A 17252-nucleotide genomic window follows, 5' to 3' on the forward strand; every position below is an offset into this window, starting at 1 on the left:
CCAAGATTCTTTTTGGAACTTTTGGTCAAGATGACAAAGTGAGATCATTTGGAAAGCCTCTTCTATTATTTGAAGTTTTGGAAATGGAGAAAATCCACACATGAGTTCAAGTGCAGGGAAGGAAGAGATGGAGGGGCCAGAGGCAAGAGTTCAGAGTTGCGTCATAACCAGAGCCTAGGAATTAAGGAATCTGTCATGAATTTGGGATACACGGAGCAGTAGGAGGGTGTCCAGCCAAACGGTCAGAGGGAGGGTTTGAGGAGACCTTGAACCCCAGAAATAAGGGCTATTCTGTCATTGGGATCGTGATCAGAAGTCCACTGAATTCCAGATGTAGGTTTCACACTCAACCTTAGGTAGGAAAGAGTTAATGCGCAGGCCTGTACAGTCTGCAGTTATGACATCAAATGTACCAGCCAGGATCAAGCCAAGCCCCTCCCCCATCAAACAGCAGCCTAGTATAAAAACAAAACAAAACAAACAAACAAACAAACAAAAACAACGCAGAGCTGGTGGACTCTGTGGGGTCAGTTTCTTCATGAGCTAACGTGCCAGAGACAGGCTCACATCTCCGTCGCTGTGCCGTCATACAGGCTTGTTTTAAATACAGGAGGACATCATGCTCCTCGAAAGAGATAGTCAAGTCCTACAACAAGGTAGGAAAAATCCAAGCAGAAGTCCAAAGTGACAAAATGTGCGATACACTTCGCTACGCAACGGGAAGGAGAAACAAGTGGGAATGGACAAGTTGTCACCACAGCTTGGGAAAGACAAACTTGAAGATAAAGCTGAGAGTCCCACTGAGGATGTAGCTCAGAGGGATAAAAAGGTAACAGATGGACCTCTAAAAAATGTGGCCAGTGGGAGTTCCAGAAGGGCACTGTGGGAAAAATAGGAGTAAAAAAATATTTTAAAAAATATTACTGATGAACTTTCATGATTGAAAAATCAACTTCAGTTTAGCCTTAAACCCAGACAGGCACACAGACCTTCAACCACTGACACAATCCTGGGAAGCCATGGCATGAGAAAGACAAGTACTTTTTAAAAAATAATTTAATATTTTTTATTTTTACCTATGTGCACATGAATGTATGTATGTGTGGGTAAGTGTATGCACATGAGAATGTAGATACCCACAGAGTCCAGAGGAGGGCATTAGATCCCCTGCAGCTGGTGTTACAGGCAGATGAACCACCTGATGTAGGTGCTGAGAATCAAACTCAGATCCTCTGGAAGATAAGCATTTGCTTTTAACCCCTGAGATTTCTCTCCAGCCTGTAATGATATTAAAAACAAAAGAACAGAAGCAAACTTTGACTATTATTACTGTGTGCATGAACAGGCTCAGAGGACGGCTTCCCGAGGCTGATTCTTTCCTTCCTCCTTCATGCTGGTTCCTAGGATAGAAGTCCAGTCTCTAGTCTTGCATGGCAAGTGCCTTTACCCACTTAGCCACCGAGCCAGTCTGGAGCAAGAATCTTTACAGAGTGTAAAATGAAGCAGCACTCAGATGGACTGGGTCTTCTCACATTGATTAACTTAACTAAGACAATCCCTTGCCAGACATGGCCACAGGTCAAACCTATGTTCACGGTCTGTCATTGACACTCCCTTCCCAGTTGATTCCAAGTTGTGTCAAGTTGACATTTTTTTTCTCAGTTTTATTTATTTATTTATTTATTTATTTATTTATTTATTTATTTAATGACAGTAAGATCCAGAGTTAGTTTTATAGCCACGGCTAGCCCTTCTGCCTCTGGCACATTTGAACTTCGGCCCTTGGAGTGGACATAAGGTTTGGTATGGCTGTGTGGGGTTCCTGCAGCCTTGCCAAAATGCCAGTACACCTCAAGGAGCAGACAGGAGCACAATGCCATGGCCCTTGGTAGATTCCAGAGCTAGGTGATCGAAGGTGAGGATCTTACCTCCAACCTGAGAATGGGACTTTGGGTCTGGCTGCTTATCCGCAGTTCACAGTTTGGGCACTTTGAGAATCCACACATCATCTGTGACCATCCCTGTGCCCACAACCATGGCTGTCTAATTCTCTCATCCTGAAAGTGTAGTGGTATTTGCTCATGACCTTGGGCTATAGGGCCTGAAGGAGGTGGTACTTCTTGCCATTGTATGTAACCTCTTAGGATATAAATAAATAAATAAATAAATAAATAAATAAATAAATAAATAAAAGGAAGAAGGGCCCTTGTGACCCCTCTCCCTTTTCTTTTAAGAGGTCACTACAATGACAGGAAGCACCACCTCATTCAGGCTGTATAGCCCAAGGTCATGGGCAGAGTAAATACACTACAAGGAAGCTTTATCTTTTGGATCACCATCCAGAACAGGGACAGAGGTGGCCGGTTAGTGCGACTCATTAATAACCTTTTCAACACAATCTGACTGAAGGTAGAGTTGGTTCACTTGGCCAGAAACCTGTACAGTTTGGCTGGTGGCTGCTGGTAGATGTCCTGGCTCTTGGGTTCCTTTCCCTGATCCTTTTGGTCCTTGTTGTGGCAAATGTCAACGTCCGTTGTGGCATCTCCTGCTTGCCCAGGTCCAGAAAGACAGAACTGCCTCAAGTTGACATTTAAAGGCGACTGTCACGTGAACCTTGGGAGCCTTTCTTCTTCCCACCATGAATGAATTTTCAACCCCTAAGAACCAGCTGTATAACATATATGAGAGGAAAGCAATACTTTAAGATATACAAAGACTGTATCTGCGCAATCAAGTGAAATAATGAGAACTGAAAGAAGAAAAGGGAAGCTGGACTTTTTTTGTGGGGAGCAAGAAGCCACGGCAAGCTAAGAAACAAGTTTACTGAAAGAACAATGTCAAATTTGAGGGGGTTTTTAAAACAAAAAGAAAGTACTAAACAGCAATTTCATGGGTGACAGCAAAGCAGAATTTGTGAGAAAGAGGGGTCTAAGGTCCCTAAATTACATGGAGGTTAGAGATACTAGATATACCAGGATGGGAAAAATGTTAGTAATGACCCTTTTTATGATGATGCAGTGTTAACTATGCATCATAGTAGATTGGTGAGGGCATATAATTTCAAAATAACACTAAGAAAAAAAAGAACAAAAAGAAAAAACTTATAACAGAAGGTTGAAAAAAGAAAGAAAAAAATCCTAAACATAACAGCAAAATTTGATCCCCATATATAACCTGAAATAAAAATAAATGTAAATGGATTAAACTATTTTTTTAAATAGCAGACTCAGCCTGGGCAAATTCTCGATCCCTGGGGCATTCTGAGATACCCTTGTGGTTTCCTTTATTTCTCTGTTGATGTAGGCAGAGGTCACATTTCGAGGCAAGAGCAATTACATCCATCTAGTCTGGAGGTGGGGTATTATCTGGCATATCTTCATGTCTCTGATCAGATTCTGGAATTAACTTCTCTTCTGTTATGTTGCTTTGCTTCCAGGGGCAGCAGCGAGAGAGTTGTCTCCCATGGATCTACTGAAATCTAGAAAACTAGGCGTAATGAAAATGTAGTGGGTCAGTTCCTATGCAGAGTAGTTGAAGAGATGGCAAACCACAGGCTGGAAGGTTAGATGATTCACATAGTTGGGTGGCTTTATTAAAAGTGCGGATAACTCAGTCAATGGCCACATACAGAGAGGCTGCTAGTGAGGAAAGGCTTTGGGGTTTTAATCAAGTTTTGGCTCCACCAGATATGGCTGCTGGATCAGCCACTGATTTTAGAAAGCAATAATGGAGGTAGACCAGAAGTCCAGATGGCACCGTTCCTCTCCACTGGCTTCTATTAGATCACCACCTAACGAATGCATGTGTATGTGCATGTCAGCATGTATGTGTTTGGGTATATACATGGATCATGTATATATGTCAGTTCATATATTAGTGTGAGTGTCCATCAGCATGCATGTTGTTTGGGTGTGTACATAAATCATGTATAGAGGTCAGTTCCTATATTACTATGTGTGCACATCAGCATGTGTGTGCTTGGATGTGTACATATCATCACGTGCGCATGTTAGTACATGTGTTAGTGTATGTGTGTGTCAGTTCCTGGAGGACACTGTGCTGGAAGAGCTGTAGTTAGAGTCTACTCCGTTGGACAGCAGACGGTTGGTGGAGGGATGCAGGTGGACAGCTACACCTTCCCGTTGCCGCTCTGGACTCTGCACTGGGCTTGGCTTCCTGAACTCAGAGAGTTCCTGTAAGCTTGAACATTGCTAGAGCAATGATGTCACAGCTTCCCTCGGAGTTTGCAGTTACTCTTTCCCTTCTGGATCAGCGATGGTTTTACAGCCTTTTCCAAACAGCAGAGCCTGGCCTCTCGCCCTCCTTTAAGGTCTTGCTTGGCATAGACGTGGTGGCTGTTTCCAGACAGTGGAGACAACAGGGGTGTATTCCTAGGGGGCTGAGATACATTCCCGACAGCTGCTGTTGATGCGGTGTGGACACAGGATGCAAACTCGACACACACCGAAGGGATACGGCCCTCTTGGTGTGTGCAGTCCTGGCATCCGTCTCAGTGCTGGCTTCCAGTCAGGCAGTTGAGTTGGGGATCACTGAAGTAGGGCAGAAGCTCTCAAGCAGCTACTACTGGCTGTTGTTGACAGCAGCGGACAGGGGAGCCCTCTGCCCCACAGTCAGCTTTAGGGGGCAGAGCAGAGATGGGATTCTGTCCGTGGACACAGCGCCCACCATGCCTCTGGAATTGAAGAAGGAAGAATTGGACTCAGGTCGCTGTCACAGCAGAAAGTATTTCCATTGACCCAAAGGCCTGATGGGATTCCAGTCCAGGACCCAGAGTCCATGTGCTGCGTGTTGACTTCCACTAGGGACAGGTGCTGTGTCCTCGAACAGCAAAGGCCAGGCAAGGTCATTAATATTACAAAAAGGTAAACAGGGATGATGTCCTGGGTGACGCACCACTTCTCCAAGGCTGGAGGGGTCACCAGGGCTCCTCAGGAGGTTCCCACGGCATGACTGCTGCTAGCTGCTCCCGTTCTGCTGTGAAAATTCTGTTTTCTCACCTTGCCTTCTCTGAGCAGGTTCCCTTCTCCTCTGTGGCCTTGCTTCTCATTCGGACACTATGAAACAAGATATGCTGGACTTCTCTCTCCAGTCACCACCCTGTCTTCTGGACTACTAGACTTTATCAACGGAAGATATCCTTCATCAGGGCTGCTCCAACTCCCAGGAAGTTGACTGAACTCCATTCTGTACTCCTGCATGAACGTGTCCTTAGGGGATGGTTGCTAGCTTTGGAAGGCTCATCACTTATGTGGGAGATCGGAGAGTTCCCACAGGACAGCAGTAGCCAGCCAGGCTGTCAAATGACCACCATACAGAGCCCAGGACTGAGATGCATGTGGGAGTGGCGTGAAGACTCACGAAGGTTCCAGGGAAGATCTCGAAGGATGACCTGAGGGACTGCTTTAGAGTTGTCACAGAGGCCGAGAGGGCTGGAACAGACACACACTGCACACTGTGGGGAACACAGTGAGCATTTCTGGTCCTGGTAGATACCCAAGGGCATCACGGGCATGGATGCTGGGCGCTGGAGAGATGGTGCAGTGGTGAAGAGCCTGTACTAATCTTTCAGATGGCTGGAGTTTGGTTCCCGATACCCACACTGGGCTGTTCACAGCTGCCTGTAACTCCAGCTCCAGGGGGCCAGGCGCTGTCTTCTGGAGACTGTATAAACACTGCACTCGTGTGCACAAACCCCCACAAGAGACACCCATGAACACATAATTAAAAATTAATAATGAAAAGAACACAGGGGCTGGTTCTGTTTGCACCAGTGCTGGATCCTCTGTGCTTCAGTCTCTGTGTCTGTGAAATGGGGATAAGGAGAGTAGCTTTGTCCTGGACACTGACAGGCTCGGTAATCCAAGCCTGTCAGAGTGGTTTCAAAGGGGAGCCTCTGTGGCTGTCACCACCAGTGACTGATTGTGTAACCCCACTGGGGGATCGAAGAGGTCATCTTAGTCCATCGTTCTCATTGCCAAGATGGGAGAACCTAGCTGTTCTGAGTGAGAGGTCTTAGCAAGCGACCAGCTGAGGTGGAATGAGAACCCCAGACTTTAGGCTCCTGGCTGGTTACGCCTCTGTGTCAAGATTAGGAAGTTGTGACCCTTTATCTAAACAAAATTGGGTCTGAAAGCATCTAATATGTAACCATATTGTTCCCAGAAACCAAGATCAATAATTGTGAACTGTAGCAAAATGCCACAAGAAAGTAGATTCCACAATTCCGACCACAGCCCGGGAGCTCTGGCTCTCAATGCCAAGCACAGCAGGGGACAGATGCCACCAGGGCTTCCCTCATCCCTCAGAACTGAAAGGGAGAGGGGAAAGATGACAGAGAGCTGTGGTCAAACCAGGACGGCAGATCTGCCTTCGCAAGCACTGTTTGTACACTCTCCTGAGACTTTAACGTGTTTAGGTTCATTCTGTTCCGAGGTAGCACTTTGTAGGTAGGTTGTATTGTTAAACTCACTTTCTAGATGAGATGCCAAGATATGGAGTTTTTTTATTTAGAAGGTCTGACAGGAAAGGGGAGCTGGCATCTTAAGTTTGGTCTTTCACATACAGCATCTTTAGCTAGAGGTGTTGGAACTCTGGGTCCTAGTTCTCTTAATGTTGCCAAACTTAGATTTTTGCTGTAGTGTACTTAAATGCAGAGACCTTCAGCTTGCCACCCTGGCCTTTCCAGTGTGTGCCAGGTGGTTTTAAATGTTCACTTACCACAAATCGAGAATCACCTGAGCAGGGAGACTGAGGAATTACCCAGATGAGATTGGGCCGTGAGCACATCTGTGGGGTTGTCTTGATTGCCAATTGGTGTAGGAGGGCTCAGCCCACTGGGGTAGCCATGGTCCTGGGCAGATGGGCTTCATAAGGAAACAGGCAAAGCACAAGTCTGGGAGCAAGCCAGTAAGCAGTGTTTCTGGATGGTTCCTACTGTACGTCCTTGGCTGTGAGTGAGCTCCCTGGTTGGAGGTAATGCTGTATAGAGCAGCAAGGAATCCTGCCTTCAATTCCACCTGAGCTCCTGTCCTCCCTTTCTTCAGCGATGGACTGTGACCTGGAAGGGTAGGCCGAATAAACCCTTTTCTCCTAAGTTCCTTTGGGTCGGAATGTTTGCCAAGTGACAGAAATGAACCTAGGACAGCAAGCTAGCGCACCATGTCACCCACCACCAGGCAAGGCAATAACGTAGAATTCCGGTTGAGTCTCATACCCTGCATCTGGCTTGCCTGAGAGACACTGTTAATGTTTCCCCACCCATTTTACTCCCCTTCCCCCGAAGAGCTTCTTCAGGCCTTCCTGACCATCTCTGATGACAGTGGAGCAGGCTGGCCGTGGCTGTGTGTGTGCTCCGTCTCCCGTGTGTGCACAAAAGAGGAAGACCTCTCACCTTGCCTTCAAACCGCTCCTCACTCTCGGGACAGCCTTGCCCCAGCTGGGAAAGGATGCCCAAGGGCAGGGGCTCCTGGGCACAGAAACAAGGTCCGTGGGGGAAATTTCAGCACCCCAGTATCTCCCCAAGTGTGCTTAGTGTCACCTCCATGGGTGTGTTCCAGTGTCCCCTCGTGTCCTGACTTCCATGAAAATGTTGAATGGCTGTGAGGTTTGCTGCCCAAGTCAGATCCAGGTGGTGTGAGGTCAGCTGAAATATCAGTCCCTGGCCCGTAGAGGAGGCTTCCTGTTCTCCTGCCTCCTTGGACCCATCCTTGCAGTCAGGGAAGAGCCTGTCACTGCTGGTGGTGTTAAAAAGGCAAAGGGAGAACAGCGCTATTTTGTAAAGTATTGAGCTCAGCCTTCCCTGAATTGGGAAGCTCCAGCCAGAGGAGCACTGGGATTTGGATGGAAGGAGCGCAAGGGTTGAACTTCCTAGGACAAAGGTGGAAGCGAAGTCGAGGCAATGCGCGCTTGCTCTGTAGGGAGGGGCCTTACTTGCCTTATCCTCCCGAGAGTCCCCGCTTCACAGTTAGGAGTCTGTTGGCCACGCTGAGTGGCTGTTCTATCCTGCTTTGCTCTAATGCCGTCATGAACATGAGCAGTTTGATTACTGCTTTTGTCTGCAATCAAGCAAGCTTTGGGTACCTCATGAAGCCTCACTGGCTGTTACAGTTTGAATGTGAATGACCCCAGAGGTTCGTAAGTTCTTGATTGGCAGCTGATTGGCTTTGAAGAGGTGGGTGGGTCCTGAGAATCTACTCAATAGACATCCCCTTGGACTCACCGTATGGCTGGCATTATGGGAAGACATTGAAAAGATAGAAGGTGGGGTCTAGGAGGAAGTAGCTCACTGGGCATGTGCACCCTGCCTCTGTCACTTCTTCTGTTCCTTTGACCCTGGTTCCTGTCAACCATGAGGTGAATGAATAGGCTGGGCTGCATGTTTCCAATGTCATGGTATTCTGCCTCATCACAGATCCAGAATCAACAGAGCTGGGCAGAGCTAATCCTCTGAAACCATGAAGTGAATGATTCCTTCTTTAAGTTGTTTGCGTCAGGGATAGAGTCTGATGAACTCTGGCCTTGTTTGCCTGCCATTTGCTTTAGGCTCAGTCTCATTTTCATTTCCACAAACACCAGTAGATTAGTGTTCCATGATGCCTAGGAAAATGATCAAGTCCAGTGGCTTCAAACAACACTTATTATCAGGGCTTCTACAAGCCATGTCTGGATGAGGCCTCTTGAGTTCTCTGTTCAGGAGCTCCTAAGCTGTGGTCAAGGAGCCATCAGGGACATCCATCCTACCTGAACAGGGTCCTTCTTCAAGCTCGGTGGTAGTAGGCAGAGTCCACGAATTTTGTAGTTGCAGGTCGGGGGCCCCCAGCTCCAGGAGGCTCTGCTCTTCTGTGGATGTGGGGCTCTCTCTCTCCCACAGGCAGCTCATGCCGTGGAAGGGAAGCTTCAAGGCCAGCAATCATGGTTCTGGTGTTGCTGCAGAACTGTGTCTGCTCCTCTTTAAGGTGACAGGAGGAAATCCACTAAGGCACAATTGTCACTTAAGTGGTGTCAGAATTTTTAGAATTCAGCAATTGTGTGTCTCTGTCATTTTCTTAGCCATTGATGTCTCTGTCTCTCTTAGCCATTGATGTCTCTGTCTCTCTTAGCTATTGATATCTCTGTTAGCCATTGATTTCTCTGTCTCTCTTAGCCATTGACATCTCCCTCTCTTTTAGCCATCAATGTCTCTGTCTCTCTTAGCCATTGATGTCTCTGTCTCTCTTAGCCATTGATGTCTTCATCTGTTGGGCTGAAAACCAGCCTAAGGTCCTCAGAGACAGTCATCTTAGTGAGATGCTTCTGGATGTTTCAGAGAATCCTTAATGGACTAGGAGGTCAAGCATAGAGGTTAATGACCACCCATAGGTGTGGGCCATTGTTGAAAAGGCAAAGCCGGCTCCAGATTAAAGGCTTTGTCAGAGTTCCAGATCATGACTCAACAACATCGAGGTCTTTTCTTTGTGTCTTCTTTTCCTAGTTTGAAAATAATCCACATCATAGGCTGCTTTGTGAATAAAAGAATGATGCCTAGTATACACTAAGCACTCGATAAGTGTCAGCAGCAGCAACAGCAGCATCTTTGTTTATCTCATCATGCATACTTCCTGCAAGAGTACACGCTCAGCTAGCTTCCATTTGATGATGATGACCTGTGACTCAGCATGAGTCTTCTAGTACCCGCCTCTATGGTCAATAGGAGTCAAACCTCATACCTAAAGTTCCCCCCCCCCCACTTCCTGGACTCCATATGACTGTAAAGTATACATGTGACCCTGTGGATACCACAGGTTGATTGTTAGCTCTAGAAGGAAGTCAAGTGGAGATGTGTTGGTTTATTATAGCACCCCAAATAAGGTTCTGGTACCTCTAGCTGGGGTCTCCCAGCTGGCAGCTTCTTTCTGGTGGTTGCTCATTGGGCCCACCTGATTCCGAGTTTAACCAGTTTCCATCCTTAAGTCACACACACATACTGCTAGTCAGTCAGTCCCTGGTGATGAGGGCTGTGCAACTTCTTGTGGGAACCCCACTCAACACTACCCATGATAGCCTGGCACCTGCTGGAGGATGGAGGTGTGATGTTCAAATGTCTGGGTTGTTGCCTCTAAAAGCATATGATTGGTCATCTGAGCAGGACAGTAATGGCCTGCTAACTCCCAACAATACAGCTATACACATGGGACCACACCAGTTAACATTTCAGCGTGGACAGAGGACGGACACACAAAGTCTTAACCTATACTTAGACTACACGCAGTTGATGGTTGCTGAGGCATAATCAGTTTTCTTTGGGGACAACCTCCCTGATAGGTTGATTTAACCCAAGTATTCAGCCTATGCCAAGTTCGAATGGGCCTTTTGAGCAGGGGAGTGAATACTTGTACCTTTATTCATCTCACACAACCTAGGGGATTTCTCAATGCACTCACTAGACAGTGGGTCCTTTGGGCTTTCAGCACATACACTGGTCTTCTATCATAATTGATGCTAAGGAGAATAAGCTATCAGTGAATTCTGGGAGTAAGTTTTTAAAGATATAGAGCCTATAAAGCACCAAAATTACCAATGCAAACCTCAGTTCCTATCAGAAGTATTGCCATTATGTATACTTTCCCAGATTGTTTTTCAAAATGCCCAGACTTGAATGCTCACATTAAAGTCCTGTGTCACTCAGGCCTGTGTCTTCTGCTGTGATGACATCCTGAGGACCTACTATGCACCAGTTATGTTTTTCCAGGGATGCACATTAGGAAACAGAACATGTGTGCCTCTTGTCATCAGGGACCTTATAATTTGATGGTGAAGTGTGTATCTAAAAGTCCCCACATATCTTTTAAGAATATATTTTGGACAACACCTGTTTTTTTTTTACATCGTCTTTGCGTTCTCTGTTTGGCAACCACTAACACATTTCAGCACATCTTTGAGCATCATAGGATCATGTGTTACTGCAGGGGAGATGATGCCAGCACATTGTCAGTGTCCGAGGAATCATTCCCTAAGCTTTTGTTCTGATTCCTCCTTTAGACTCAAATCTGTTTAAGATGTATACTCTATATTTTTAGAAGCCAGTATATTTCTTTTTATATATTTTAGTATGGATTTATTTGTTTATTGAGGGGTGTGTGTGTTTGTGTGTATCTATGTGTGTAGGCATGTGTATGCTTGTACGATGGCACATATGTGCAGGCCAGAGGACAACTTATAGGATTCCGTCCTCTCCTTTACTGAGTGGGTCCTGGGGATTGAACTCAGGCTGTCAGGCTTTGGAGCAACTGCCTTTACCCACTGAGCCATTTTGCCACTCCCATTAGTATTTGTTCATAATTATGTTATTAATAATGAATCATTTACCTACGCTACCAAAATGCTAAATGCAGTGTCCATGTTTAATCATGATACAGTATGAATTATTTTTCAATAATTTGGAGGAAAGTAGAGACCAAGATTTAAGATTTTTCTTATATATTTTAAAATATTTTATATATTTCTAAAATATATAAGGAACTCATATAGCTCAATAGTAAGAAAGATTTAAATATGAATTTTCCACAGAAGACAAAATGGGTTAGCAAGTAGAGGAAAGATTGCCCAGCTTCAGAAATCATCAAGAAAATGCAAAATATGACAATTAGATATTGCCTTTCACACATCAGGACAACTTGCAATCAAATGCAAAACCTGAGAGATGTTGATGAAGATGAAGAGGAAAGAGTATCCTTGTATTGTAGTCAGAAGTTTTCCTGTCCTGACCGTCTGCTCCCCATCTCAGTAGCTGCTTCCAAATTATCACACAGAGACTTAATACTATTTATAAATGCTCAGCCAATAGCTCAGGCTTACTACTAACTAACTCTTACTTTTGAATGAATCCATTTCTATTAATCTACATTCTGCCATCTGGCTTATGGCTTGTTACCTCATTTTCTGTACATCCTGCTTGCTTGGTGACTGGCATCTCTCGTGACTGCTCTGACTCCACCCTTCTTTCCCAGCATCTCCCTGTGTCAGGCTGCCTAGCCCAACCTCTTTCTGCCATGCTATTGGCCAATCATAACCATGAGCACAATCCACAGCATTGCAGCCTCTTGGAGAATTCAAATAGATAGACATTATCAAAAACAAGCGGTGAGGCTTCTTAGAAAATTCAAAATGGAATTACCATATGATCCAGGAAACTCAATTCTGGGTAGAGCCAAAGGAAATGAAATCACAGATAAGTTTTATGCTCATACATCTCAGCATTATCCATAATTGGTAGCAGTCAACCTGAGATGTACCAACTGACCCAGCTGAAGAAATCAGTAGAAGGCAATATATGTACTTCAGCCTTGACAGAGGCAATCCTGACATCTGTAACAACATGAACGGGACTGGGAGACAACTTTATCGCTTAGGAAAAAGGACACTTAGAACTTTGCTTAGGGAATTAGAATATTCTTCCTGGTGGAAAAAAGGCTGTACCCCAGGGGAGCTGATTAAATGCCATCTGAGTGATGTCTCATAACCCAATAGGGTGTAGAAAGTCTCTACTGATATAATGCTTAGCTAGCAGAGAGTACACCAGGGCATCTCGGCAAATCTCTTCACCTTCAACAATGCAAGATAGCTTCTTACCTCCTCTGCAAGGGGCTGATTGTGGAAGCTGGGGTGACCATCATGATTCTGTGCATCTCCAGGATGGGGAATTGCATCTGGTGACTGAGGAGCTGGAGATTTTTGCATCCAGAGCAATAGAAGGATCTAGAGACATTTTTTGAGCCAATATTCTCTTTTTTTTAAAATACAGAATCACTTTATCATAATGAACTCATAAATGAAACCACACTGCTAGATTAAGATAGACAAACACCTGCTTAGTCCCAGACTGTTCATTTTAATGAACTTCTACACAGTTAGAAGGATTTTTTTTTTCTGAACTCTGCAGCTTTATTTAGGGTTTTACAGTTCTACTATTGATTACATTTTTATGTCTCTACCACAGAAAGAAAAAAACAGTTAAGATAGAGAAAAATTAATGACACCCTCTTTCATGACTCATGTGTCCTTTGTGGACTGTCCTTCCACATCACCTAATATTTTCCTCTTTTGTTGTCCTTTATACATGTCACACTGTACCCACATGTACATTCATTTATGTGTGTGAACATATAAATTATAGTCTCGAATCTTCATATAAGAGCGAACATGTAGTTTTTTCTTTCTGAGATTGGGTGGCCTTGCATGTATGCATTTTAAGTCCATCCATTTTTCTGCAAATATATTTTGTTTCAAATATTTAACTGTTTTTGTTGCACATCCTAAGAATGGTGTAGCCATACAGGGGGAATTAGAGAACATGTGTCCAGTTGAATGTCACAACCTTAGACTTCTCCATTTTCATGTGAACTGTCTGTTCTGGACCCCAACTCTTGAGTCACCCCAACATAGCTTATTTCAGAAGGTCACTGCTCTATTTTCTGAGCATTGCAGAGGAAAGACTTCCAGCAGTGGTTGTGTTAGGGAGTGAGTGTCCTGCTCTCAGGAACGGTAGACACATGGCGTGCTGTCAATGAGACATCATAGGAACAGTGATGCCACAGCCCTATATGGGTTCTACTGGATTCTCTTTGCTTGCTGCCAGTGAGGCTTTTGCTGGCATCTTGAGGGTATGAAGGAACCATGCAGATGGTCTTCAGTATGTGGACAATGAGTGTTTATGTGTTTCTATGTTGGTACTTATTAAAAGAAGAAAAATGGCTGCTTCACGTGGAAGAGAACAACAATTAGTCGAGTGACCTGGTTCCTACTTAATAGGGGAAGACAGAACGAGGGAGCTGGCAGGAAGGACCGCGTCGGGCTCACACTGTGGAGCTACCATTACCCTTCAACTTGAAGACACTAAATTGCCCATCTCTAGAATATGCAGAGTGCCTGACTTGCCACTGATCCTGGATTTCAAATCAATAGGGTTTAGTATTTCCCCGGCAATTGTAGGCTGAAATCAATGCCGTTGCTGCTCTTTAGGAGAATGGAAGTGTAGGAAACAAAGGAACTGAAGGCTGCCATCCAAGGTTGAAATAAATACGCTTTGCAAAGGCTTTTGTAAAAGGGAAACAGATGGTAATTCATCCTGTCTCCCAAGGCCTTTCCCTCCAACTTTCCATTTTAGGTCTTCAAGGCTCTAGGGAGTGGTTCCAGGTGATCATGCAGAGAAAGAGATAGAAAGTGAACATTTGAGGATAAACTAGACTATATCCGTCAGTTCTCTCTGATAACAAACACCCCATGTTTGCAGAGCTTAACACATTAGCCATTTTTATGTCTTACCCCTGAGTCTATAGGTCTGGGCTGGCCTTGGGTGTCTGCTCATCTCAGGTGAGTTTGTCTATAGGTCTGGGCTGGCCTTGGGTGTCTGCTCTTCTCAGGTGAGTTTGTCTAGAGGTCTGGGCTGGCCTTGGGTGTCTGCTCATCTCAGGTGAGTTTGTCTATAGGTCTGGGCTGGCCTTGGGTGTCTGCTCTTCTCAGGTGAGTTTGTCTATAGGTCTGGGCTGGCCTTGGGTGGCTTTGTTCATCTTAAGTGGGTTTGTTTCTGTGGCTGTAGTCATACACTGGGTCATTTTTGGGCTCCTCCATCAGGATGGCATCATAGAGAATGGTGAGGTTCTGCTCCACATGGTCTCTCATGCTCCATCAGGGTATCCTGGGCTTGTTACCATGGAGACTGAGTATGGTAAAAGAGTTAAGGTAGAAGCATGCAAAGACTCTTAATGCCTAAGTCCCAAATTGACATGCTCTCTATTTTACTTCATTCCTGTGTGAGGAGAGAGACAGGGACAAAGATGGGGACAGAAAGGAGGACGGAGAGGGATGGAGAAAGAGAGAGACTGAGACAGAGATGGGGGTGGATGGAGAGACACATACACAGAGACATGGAAAGAGAGAGACACACACAGAGAGACTCATGCCGAGAGACACACACAGAGAGAGACACGCAGAGAGACACACGCAGAGAGAGACACACACAGAGAGACAGTGAGACAGTGAGACAGAGAGACAGAGATGGACAGAGACAGAGAGATGGATAGAGACAGAGAGATGGACAGAGACAGAGAGACACACAGAGACAGAGAGACAGATATATATATATATATATAGAGAGAGAGAGAGAGAGAGAGAGGGAGAGAGAGACAGAGACAGAGAGTAGATGCAATGTACCTGTGTGTGGATGCCTGTAGATGCCAAAAGGCATCTCAAGTGTTCTTATTCAGGTTCTATTTCCCCCTCCTTTTGAGAAAGCTTCCTCAGTGGCCTGGAATTCACAAGTAGTCTAGGCTAGCTAGCCAACCCCAGATTACGGGTGCATGCTGCCACACTGGCTTTCTTTTATGTGGGCTCTGAGGTCAGACTCAGGTCCTTGTGCTTGCAGAGTGAGCCCTTTACCAAGTGAGTGGTCCCCAACTTCACTGCACCTTCCCTATCGGCCACGTCATAATGACTCGCCGGGAGAGGAGCTCTGTGAGCCGGATCTGGAATGCTCCCCAAAGACACATGTGTTTAAAGCTAGGGTCCCCACTGTGCCGCTCTTGGAGGGGTGACACTGGGTACCTGTGGCAGTGCCCGTGAGTCTGTGATCTCAGCCGTTTGTCACAGTGATGGAGAGCTGACAGCGCAGTCCCATTTGAAGGGTGTGGGCATTTGGAGAAGGGGAGGAGCCAAGCCTTCTGTGGGCCTGTCACACACCATTCTGACCACTCATCAGCTTCCCCCGGGGCATCGGCATATGGCAACTGTTCACTTCTGAAACATCTGTCTACAGTGGTGTCAGGTTGCTGGAAATGGCTTGTATTGGAAGTGCTGTGGTGCAAACCTTTAATCCCAGCACTCAGGAGGCAGAGGCAGGTGGATCTCTGTGAGTTTGAGGCCAGCCTGGTCCACAGAGAGTGTTCTGGGACAGTCAGAGCTACACAGAGAAACCCTGTTTCAAAAAAACCATCAGACAAACAAATAGACAAAAAAGTGCCTAAAAAAAGGTTTTTTTCAGTTGTGTGTGTGTGTGTGTGTGTGTGTGTGTGTGTGTGCGCGCGCGCGCACATGCTCATAGGAGTGCATGCACCCGTGGAATATAGAGGAGGATGTCAGATGCCCGGAGCTGCTGTCCAGCATGGGTTCTGCAGGAGCTCTGAATGCTTTTCCTCACTGAGCTGCTGTCTTCCCACCCTCTTCATAAGGAGAAAACATCAAAACATAATGTCTCCCTTTGAGGTCTCCAGGGCGGGATCTGAAGAAGACACTCACAGAGCAGTCTTCTGGGTGAGGTAGCAGGGCAGAAGATCATTGGTAAGCACTTCGCCCTCAGGGGATGAAATATCACCCTTGGCTAGGCTGAGGGTCAGGTCACGCCACAGCTGCGAGCTCAGGAAGCTTCCGGCACTGGGTAGAAACAGCATGTCTGAGAGCGGGCGATACCCCGGGATCCCCCTGCTTGTGCACACTGCTTGGGGGATGAAGCTGCTTAACCGAAGGGCTGGGGCTTGGCCAACACCACCTACCCATCCCGCAGGGTTAGCCACCCAGCAAGGCGGGCTCGTGCACTTCAGGGGAGTGACATGGCTTTCTCCAGAGAGACGAGGAGCTCAAGATGGCTGGCAGAGAGCTTTATCTCACCCTTGCTGTGAGCGTTCCTCACTCATGCTGGGTCCAGGCTTCCTCCAATGGCTATTCAGAGAACCTGGACCCAAAGTGTCCTTGATCTCCTTGGGAACACAACGACATCCCAGAGACTTCTCTGTGGCAGAGCCCACTCTGGCTAACCCCTCTTCCTTCTCATCTACCTTAGGTAGCTGGTGAGGTGCTTGGCAGATAGGCCTTAGAATGACTTGCTGGCAGCGTCCTGTGTTGCAACCTCATTTTCAGCCTGGATTTGCCTCTAAGAAATTAAGACAACAGCGAAGGTAGCATTCTTTTGATTAGGCTATGATCAAGTCACAGTATGGTGATTGTCACCTTGAGCCAAGACTCCAGACGTGTGACAGTGGGGGGACCTGTGACGCAGAAATAAAAGAGAGGTCCCTCCTGACAACGAGGGCAACAAGGAAGAAGGTGGAGACTAGAGGTCCAGATGCCAGATGCGCACAGAGAGCACATCTTCGGGGTGAAGCCACAGATGAGACAATGGAGAGGGAGGGGTGTAGCTAGAGTTTTCCTGCCTTGCCCACAGTCAGGACAAATCTCTGTCACCTGCCAGTCCCATGGCCGCTCAG

At 46.2% G+C, this 17252-nt stretch overlaps 1 pseudogene; it reads right to left on the reverse strand.

Annotated features, from left to right (window-relative positions):
• Positions 1 to 1704: 1704 nt before the first annotated feature.
• Positions 1705 to 16682, reverse strand: LOC114698393 (annotated as a pseudogene).
• Between the last annotated feature and the right edge of the window lie 570 nt (positions 16683 to 17252).

This window comes from Peromyscus leucopus, chromosome 12 (genome assembly GCF_004664715.2).
Source record: "Peromyscus leucopus breed LL Stock chromosome 12, UCI_PerLeu_2.1, whole genome shotgun sequence".
In the NCBI taxonomy this organism is placed as follows: Eukaryota; Metazoa; Chordata; class Mammalia; order Rodentia; family Cricetidae; genus Peromyscus; species Peromyscus leucopus.